This window comes from Wasmannia auropunctata, unplaced genomic scaffold, assembly GCF_000956235.1.
Source record: "Wasmannia auropunctata unplaced genomic scaffold, wasmannia.A_1.0 LD336099.1, whole genome shotgun sequence".
Taxonomy (NCBI): domain Eukaryota; kingdom Metazoa; phylum Arthropoda; class Insecta; order Hymenoptera; family Formicidae; genus Wasmannia; species Wasmannia auropunctata.
This window is the reverse complement of record NW_012026791.1, coordinates 1,142,142-1,151,086: the sequence shown is the minus strand read 5'-3', so window position 1 is coordinate 1,151,086 and position 8,945 is coordinate 1,142,142. Positions and strand designations below refer to the sequence as shown.

General features: G+C 36.7%; 1 protein-coding gene across 6 annotated transcripts in view; it reads left to right on the top strand.

Annotated features, from left to right (window-relative positions):
- Positions 1 to 8,945, top strand: part of LOC105462426 (trichohyalin) — a 60,337-nt gene that overhangs the window by 32,979 nt on the left and 18,413 nt on the right. The gene's annotated exons all lie outside the window — the stretch shown is intronic.

Genomic DNA, 8,945 nt, shown 5'->3' with positions numbered 1-8,945 from the left:
CGAGAATTGAATTCGTCCCATGCCCATTTTGTGGCGATAGAGCGTACTAATATAACCAGAAATTTTGTAGATCCAACTAGAAAATATTAATTAAATCCGTATAGTAAAGTCTATCAAACGTTCTAGTAATACAATATCAAATCCTCTTATTATAATCCGAAATTCTGTTTGGTTTCACCAAAATTCATTCAGCCATATACATCTTGTTGGTACAAACAAACCATTTTTCTCAGTGCGCAATACTACCGGTTTAAATAAATCAATCGCTTAAGTGCGCGACAGGATATCATTTTGATTCTCAGCGCTCGTTAAAAGTTCAAATCTAACAGGTATTTTATGAATCTCTCGATATTCCGTGATTAAGGTCTTATATACATTGATAATAAAAGATGCGACGTCTCTTATAAAAAGGAAAGTCGTGCACTTGCATAGATGCAAGATTATCAATTTCAATCCGAGACGATATCAAGTATTTTTTTTCTATAATGTCTAAATTATACTTTTGTATCTGCCTTTATATGAAAGCGCCGGCGAAAGTTTTGCGGAGTCAACGGCCTTCCAACGGATCCGAGGATGCCCGTTACAAGAATACTCCTACTCGCGTTTTTATTGCATCCTCCTATATATCATCAATGCACCGTTTATTCCGTTCTTTCCTCGTATAATCTATCGTGTATAAGATATCGATACTTCGCTGTTTTGCTTTCGATATAGTAAACTTTCGCATGCAAATTTTATTTTCTTCTTTTATTAACTATAGGAAATTGTTACAGTATAAAATATCATCATTCAATGTAAATTATATATGAATGAAAGATAATAAATGTCTTGAAATCAAAGTGATATCGAAACGCCGCGCTAAGCAGTTTTATATAATAAAACTTTAATTCTCAAACATTGAATTAATCTTGAATTAATCTTATTTAAAAACTCTGTTCGATTCTCTTCTTTTCTATGAGGAAGAGACTATAGAATGTCACGATCTTTTATAATTAAATATTATTACGTTCCAAGTAGAGTCTAGCAAGTCCCTCGGGGTGAGTGAACCGCTATAACTCTGCATAATTTTCAGACACGCGAGTATTTAAGGATGCGCGGATTATCCGAGCGTCGTAATTTCTCTCAGATGCAGCACAGATTTACCCGGCGAAGACGCGCGCATCTAGGCAGAACGCCTCTCACGTTCGGAAAAGTTCCGCGGCTGCCGAGCCATCGACTCGCGTTAATTTCGCAATCGTAAGTCATACTTCGCAACACGCGCGCCCGCGATCCCGGCAAGCCGACAGCCATTTAGAAATCAAGTTTCCCGCAAGTGTGGGTACGCGTATTGAGGTGTAACACGTATCCGCGTATATACTCGCGTGTATCGCCTTAGCATACAATCGTGGGACGACAACGGCGATGCGGTAAGGTGCCATGCTCGATTTCTTCCCTGTTTCTCTCATCTCCTTCCCTCCTTTTCTCTTCGTATCCCCGAGACGTTTCTTTTTTTTTCTCCGCGATCTCCGGCCCACCGCAACAATTACCGCAGCGAAAACGTCCTTTTCTTTCCCCGTATCTTTCTTTCGATCTATCTCTCTCTCTCTCTCTTTCTCTTTCTTTCTGCCTTCACTCGGCTTCTCCTCTCTTTCGTTTATTCGTCCGCGACCAGCCGAGCCACTTTCGCGAGAACGGAATATACTGGGTCGCCCTCGCCGCATCAGCGCTCGACAACGATCGTGAGATTTCGTCGGGCTTATTATACGTGACGCGATGAAAGACGTGAAAAAAAGCGCAGGGTTTTAAATCCCAGCGGGATCGGATCACCTGATTCATAATGAAACAAACTGTGTGGATCGGGTATTATTCGATACTTTGTATTCGTGAGACCGAAAAGATGAGTCACTACACATCTCCGCGGTAAGAATATATTTATGGCAATTTATACAAAATTGAAATTATCATTACAAATGAGATTAGAATAACTTCTTCATAAAAACTCCAACTGAGATCTCTTACATTCGAAGTTAAGAGGTATAACACCAGAGATTATCCTAGAAATCGAGGAAATATTTCTTTTTTTTTTTCTCTTAGGACTCTGCGGATTAGTCAGTCTTCCAAGAAGTTGCACGATACATTGATGCACAAATTTATCGTATTCTCTAGAAATGTGCGAATAGTTCAAATTCAAATCGAATCGAATCAAATCTATTGTGATTCGATTCGATTCGAATTCGAATCTGCAAGATTCGAAATCGAATAGTTCGAGAATTTCGAATCAACAATGGTCCGATTTCGAATCGATCGCCTAAAGTAATGTTAATCTGGGAAAATTTGATTCAGATTCGATTTGTATTCGAATTAAAGAGATTCGATTCGATTTCGAACATGCAAAGGCTTGATTCGCACACCTCTAGTATTCTCGTCATTCATCAAATACTTATTATGCATATAAATTGCTTTTAATTGGACAGGACATATTCATAAGTGATAACGATGATGATGATGATGATGCTTCGCAACGATGACACACAATTGACATGTGTATATACGCACATACACGGAAGCGTTTTGCTCGAAGAAATTATCGAACGACAATATATGAAGTCATCGGTAAGATTAATCGGCCACGGATTTCGACGCACGTCAGAACGTTTTGTCAATCCTCGTGCGACTAGTTCTCTGTCAACTTTTAATACTTAGTTTTAATCGACTCGCCTTAAATCTCTCCCGATTGGCTGCATATTATATAGACGGAGAAAAAGATTGGATTAATTATACTATACTCTTAAACATGATGATGATGATAGTGCTTCGGAATGATGAGTGTCATGATGACAATTATGTTACGTACGTACGTACGTACATACATACGCATGCATACGCACGCATACTTACATAACAAAAGCGTTATTACAAGATTAATATAGGCGGAAAAAAGTTGGACTGTATATATATTAAAAGTCGCGCGTTGTGAAATCGATCGTTATCTTCGGCCACCTCATATTCGATTCCCGATACAGACATTTCAACGCGAGTGTCGAAAAGCGGTGTTCTGAAAAAGCTAAATTTACGATCGATATTGATCAATATTTCATTTCGCCTAGCGAATAATTTAGGCCTGTTCATTTGTCACCTCTGATTCATTATAATATAGCGTAATTCTTTCACAATGGCTCTCTATACCGACACATTGTCTCCCCGACATATTTCTCACAATGTCAAGTACTTAGTGTCCGTGGATTCTTTGCACGTTCGAGGTCACCTGAATTCGCGAATTTGCTTCCTTTTCAGTGAAAGAAAAAAAAACAACTTTCGAGGTTGCGATTCGAGTAGATTTCTACAATCGCGAAGAAACTTATTCGCGTAAAATTAGCAGACTTTACTGGAAAACTTGACGTCGGTACACGAACCGGTAACACTTGATCGGTGAACTGTTCACAGATCTCGGCGCGAGGAAACTTTGTCAATATACATAACATCGTTGAGAGGACGAGGAAGAATATCAGCAATTCATATCAATATTCTGTATGTTAATAAGATGCTCAATCATTGGCTTTTCCCTCGCGCGATCTTATAATTTATCATGTCTTCCCTCAGTAATCATGATTATTCGCTTCTTTTTTCCCCTTATACTGCACGCACAGACAATCTTGATCAATTTTGTAAATCTTCTTTTTCATGAATAGCGAGATAATTAATGTTAATAATTATGATATCACAACAAATTATGGGCTTCAATTATAAATTCCCGCTGCGTAAACGTGCTTGGCAGAGAATTCTAAAAGTAACGCGCGGCGAGTTTTAGAATGTCTTGCATATCCCGCGACGAGCATAAACTCCAGACTTATCCTGGAAGACCTTCGCTTGTTATCGACATCAGCGTATCGGCGGAAACTTTAGTTATGATCCGTGTATAGCGGCGCGACATTGTGAGCGTATGATAATCACGCATAATCACTCGTGATAACGTCGTGCTGCCAAACAGGTTTCTTTTTCCGCGATCTAGGAATTTCCGCAATTAAGCATCCGACGAATCCATCATCGCGCCGTGAGCGCACTGCGTAATCCGACTGTTGTGACACGCGTTTTTCATACGTTGATAAATTTCGCTACGGCTGAACTAATAAGTTAATGAACACACGAATAGTTTGAATATGCAATGAACTGATTAATTTCTTCGTACACTTTCCTCCCCTGAGAAGAAAAAACGATTTTCCTGTTACATAAAGAAGAAAAAGATTTGTCATCAAGATTGTCTACCAGATTAGCCGACAAATTCATGTGTATTCTTAGAAATCCTAAAGCAAGTTGAACGAAGCAGTTTAACTTTCTACACGAAAAGAATACTTTTACTGAATCCAGATCTGAAAATAATTTTTGTTTAATAATAATTTTGTGCGAAAGTCAAAATGACTGCTAAAATATCAAAACATTTTATAGCAATGCTTATCAGTTTTAACATTTCAACAAATTATTTTGATGATTTAATAAAAAATTATTTTCAGATCTGTTTTTAGCAAAATTTTTAGATCTTTCAACAAAATTGTTCTTCCGTGTAATTAACAACTACCGACAATTTTATTTTATCAAAGATTTTCTATTTTACTGGCAATTCTTTTATCCCATCTTGTTAAAAACTAACAAATTAAGCGACAAATTCATATGTATTCTTAGAGGTCCTAAAGCAAGTTGAACGGAGCAGTTTAACTTTTTAATTAACAACTACCGACAATTTTATATTATCAAAAATGTTCTATTTTACTGGTTCTTTTATCCCCGTCTTGTTAAAGACTAAAAATAATGAATATATTTATTAAATACGCGAATTCATTGAAATATATGAATCTACTTTCTCTATTTGCAATAATAAAGTTTCACAGTAAATAAATTTGACAAATAGGGCCAATAAGAATCTAATTATACAGTGATGACATTAGACAGATATCAGATTAAGAAAAAAGTTAGATTCAGACGAGCAATTTTATATAATTACGAACGATTTCTCGCTCGTTCGTACGCGTGTCGGTGGAATATTCCATTAGTTTATTTTTTATTTTGGTACAATCTCTGTAACTATTTATTAGAAAAAACTAATTATAACAATAAATAGTTGCACGTGTATGGGATCTCGTTGATGCAGTCATTATGTGTCATATATAAGTACTGAGCTTCTCTCTATGATGATGAGATGATGAATATAATGATTATTAATAAGTGGAGATACATAATTAAAGAATAATTATATCAAATTGTCACAATTGTGTAACAGTGCAAATTATCTTAATTAAATATTTTAATTATGCGCAAACCTCACTTCTAACTGAACTTCTAAACTAAGTGAAACGTAAACTTCTCTTCACATCATTATATTTTACAAAATTTAATTAAAATAATTAATATTATATTAATTGAGTTTCGATCTACAGAATTAAAGTAATGTAACTTAAATTTTATATCTCTTCTTTAATTTGTAATAGTTTCAACATTTTCATCTTTATTATTATTACAAAATATTATTTATAAATATCGTCTATATATAAATCCATTAATTTTCGCACGTATATGAGCTCAAATTTAACTTTAAACTGAAAAGATTCGATTTTATTAAATTGCAATATTTCAGTTGTAACACAACTGTCGCTTTGCAGCGCACCTTGACCGTACACGACCTCAAGCTGTTTGCGTGATTCTAATTAATGCACGGCGACATCGGGGTTAAATATCCGCGCGGAGGCTCGCGTGAGGGAGCAAGACCGGTCACAATTATCGGTGTCTTGCTGCTTTTTATCCGGTAAAATTACAGAACCGAGCATCGCGGCGGCGCCAAGGCGCACGTACGCGATTCATTCACGCAAAACACATCGGGCAAGACAGTCCCGCAGGTGTGGCGGCCAATGTCAGTCCTGACGTAACGCTACTTGATCCGCACGGCGACGACGATGACTCTCGTCGTGGCGATGTGCAATTGGACGGGCGTCGTTTTATGCATCGTCTGCCTGCGCTACGTGCGCATATAAACGTTTTCAGTTACGCGACGACGACGACGACGACGGACGGCCAATAAATCCCTGGCGATTTATTTCCAGTAAATCACACTTGGTTCTCCGTCTAGGGAGATCCTCGCGCGGGCATCCGTCGCGCCTCTCTTACGCAGATGCAAATCCCGCCGGCTATTTTTTTTTAAACCTACAGTCTCGGGAGCCTCGAAGAATTATGCTACACGGGAATATATTTATACTCCTTGCGAATCTTTTCGAAATCTATGCGAATCTATGCGAATCTTGACGAGTCTCTCGATTGTAAAAACGCAGTGACCGAAACGCATATTTCTTTCGCCCCGTTGCGAACTGACAGGTTTTAAAACCAGATTCTAAAAGATTTGGTAAACTCTTATTCAAAAGAAGTCGTATATTTTAAATTTAAAGTTCTCGTATCGAAAAGTATCTCAATAGTGCCCCCCCTTTTTTTATTTCTTCTTTCGATTCGTGCACGGAAAGAACGATTTTGTTGAAAGGTCTAAAAATTTTGCTAAAAACATATCTGAAAATAATTTTTTATTGAATCATCAAAATAATTTGTTGGGATGTTAAAACTGATAAGCATTGCTATAAAACGCTATATTTTGATATTCCAGCAATTAGTTTGACTTTCGTACAAAATTATTTTGATTATTGAACAAAAATTATTTTCAGATTTGGATTCAGCAAAATTATTCTTTCCGTGTGCGATATACATGTATTTGCTTGATTACGTCTATAATATTATGCAATCGTTAATTAAAAAGCTTCAATGTTTTTTACATTATTGTGACAAGTTGATTCGTTTTTTTTTTATAAGTACATTAAAGATATACGTTTTTAAAATAAGTGTTTTTAAGAAAAGTTTTTTTATCAAAGTTATTTCTACACGATAATCGTGCGTGTTTCGCACGTGTGCTTGACGCGAGAAAAAATTGTTGGTAAAAAGACTACCGCTGTATTTACATCGGAGAGGAATTCATAAAAAATCTTATAAAACATTAATTTCAAAATATCTCATTGTCAGCGTACGTTTCATGGAAGCGTATTTAAGGATTCACATTTTCTAATTGCGAAGTATATCAATAGTGCAGGTTTCTCCCCTTTTTTTATTTCTTCTTTCGATTCGTGCGAAATACATGTATTTGCTTGATTACGTCTATAATATTATGCAATCGTTAATTAAAAAGCTTCAATGTTTTTTACATTATTGTGACAAGTTGATTCGTTTTTTTTTTATAAGTACATTAAAAGTATACGTTTTTAAAATAAGTGTTTTTAAGAACAGTTTTTTTTATCAAAGTTATTTCTACGCGATAATCGTGCGTGTTTCGCATGTGTGCTCGACGCGAGAAAAAATTGTTGGCAAAAAGACTACTGCTGTATTTACATCGGAGAGGAATTCATAAAAAATCTTATAAAACATTAATTTTAAAATATCTCATTGTCAGCGTACGTTTCATGGAAGCGTATTTAAGGATTCACATTTTCTAATTGCGAAGTTCTGCTTGGGGAAAAAAAATGATTCGTGCAGCGCATTGGCAGTCTTAATGCACGCAGATCATTAATTTTCTCACTTAGATTCAAAGTTAGCGATAACACCACTAAATGGACAAACAGACAACACGAATGTTGACCGTTGCAATCTGGTGATTGCCTATTTACTCCGTATGTGATTACGTAACTAATTGATAGGTGGAGGATATGTGTATCGCGCAAGAACGTCATTACATAATGAGTTTGAGGAATAATTTTGTAAAGATTCAAAAGAATTCTCTCTACTATTAACTTTACTAATAGCTTCTTCAAGTATCCGAAAGGTTACTCTCGTTCAACGTTATTTCTATATCTTGCAATCATTTATTTTGTGCATACCAAAAGGGAGCTTTCTGCGCAGCCGACGAGTTACGAAAGCGCCATCGTAATTTTTATCTTTTGCGTTATTTTGCAAGAAATGCTGCAAGTCGCGCCGGTCTAAACAACAAGAGTCCACCTGTCGCTGCATAACTGATGCCGATTATACCTACAAAGACGATTATCCACGCTGGCCGCACATGTTTCAATTATGAGAAATATTCGTAAACAACATAGCAGCGCCGCGGTAATGCGGGATATTTAGCGAATGATGATAGACAGTTTTAGGACTGGAGAAACGCATCAGAAGAAGCGAAAAATATTCATGCGAGTCCGGAAATGTTTTTCCCGGGCTTCTCTTTCGTAATGCGTTAGAGACGACCGACCGCTATGTATGCTGCTCCAGCAGTGCGCAAAATAATTCCCCGCGGAAAAACTGAAATTTGTAATTGCGATCGATTTTTTTATCGCATAGAATTAACATTCTTTAAAAATGTTAATTCTGTCGAATAATCAGGAAAACACAGAATCGAGTGAAATATTCTTCTTTATTTCTGTATAATTATTGCGTATTATAATTAATGTATATATATATCTTAGTTTAATGTATGTTAACATATTCGTCGATTATTAACGGTCGATGGAATTCGTTACGACAAAAGATCCGTTAAACGGGGATTTTAGCGATGATCGAGAAATCTCGCGGCAGCCCGGCCGCAAGATTTCCGGTGAAAACCGTAATTTCCGGTGAGATAAATTGACCGGACGAACGCGCACTCACACTCTCGTATAATACGATCTTAAAACAAGCGCATGGCGCACAACAGCCTTGTACTAAAAATCCACCAAACCGTAAGTTCGCCTCACCTCGCGTCCCCGTTTAAATTCTTATCAATGCACGTTCTACATGCGAGCTCGTTACGTTACGCGAAAATTAATTTTTCAACGTTGCCGCGGTTTTTATAAGAAAGGCAATCTAGTTCTTGTTTATATCGATTATACGCTTGAACGTTGCACGAGGCGTCGAGTCGGGCGGGAGGGAAGGAGAAAAAAAACTGATTTAATATTGATCGAAATAGCGTCTTATTTAAT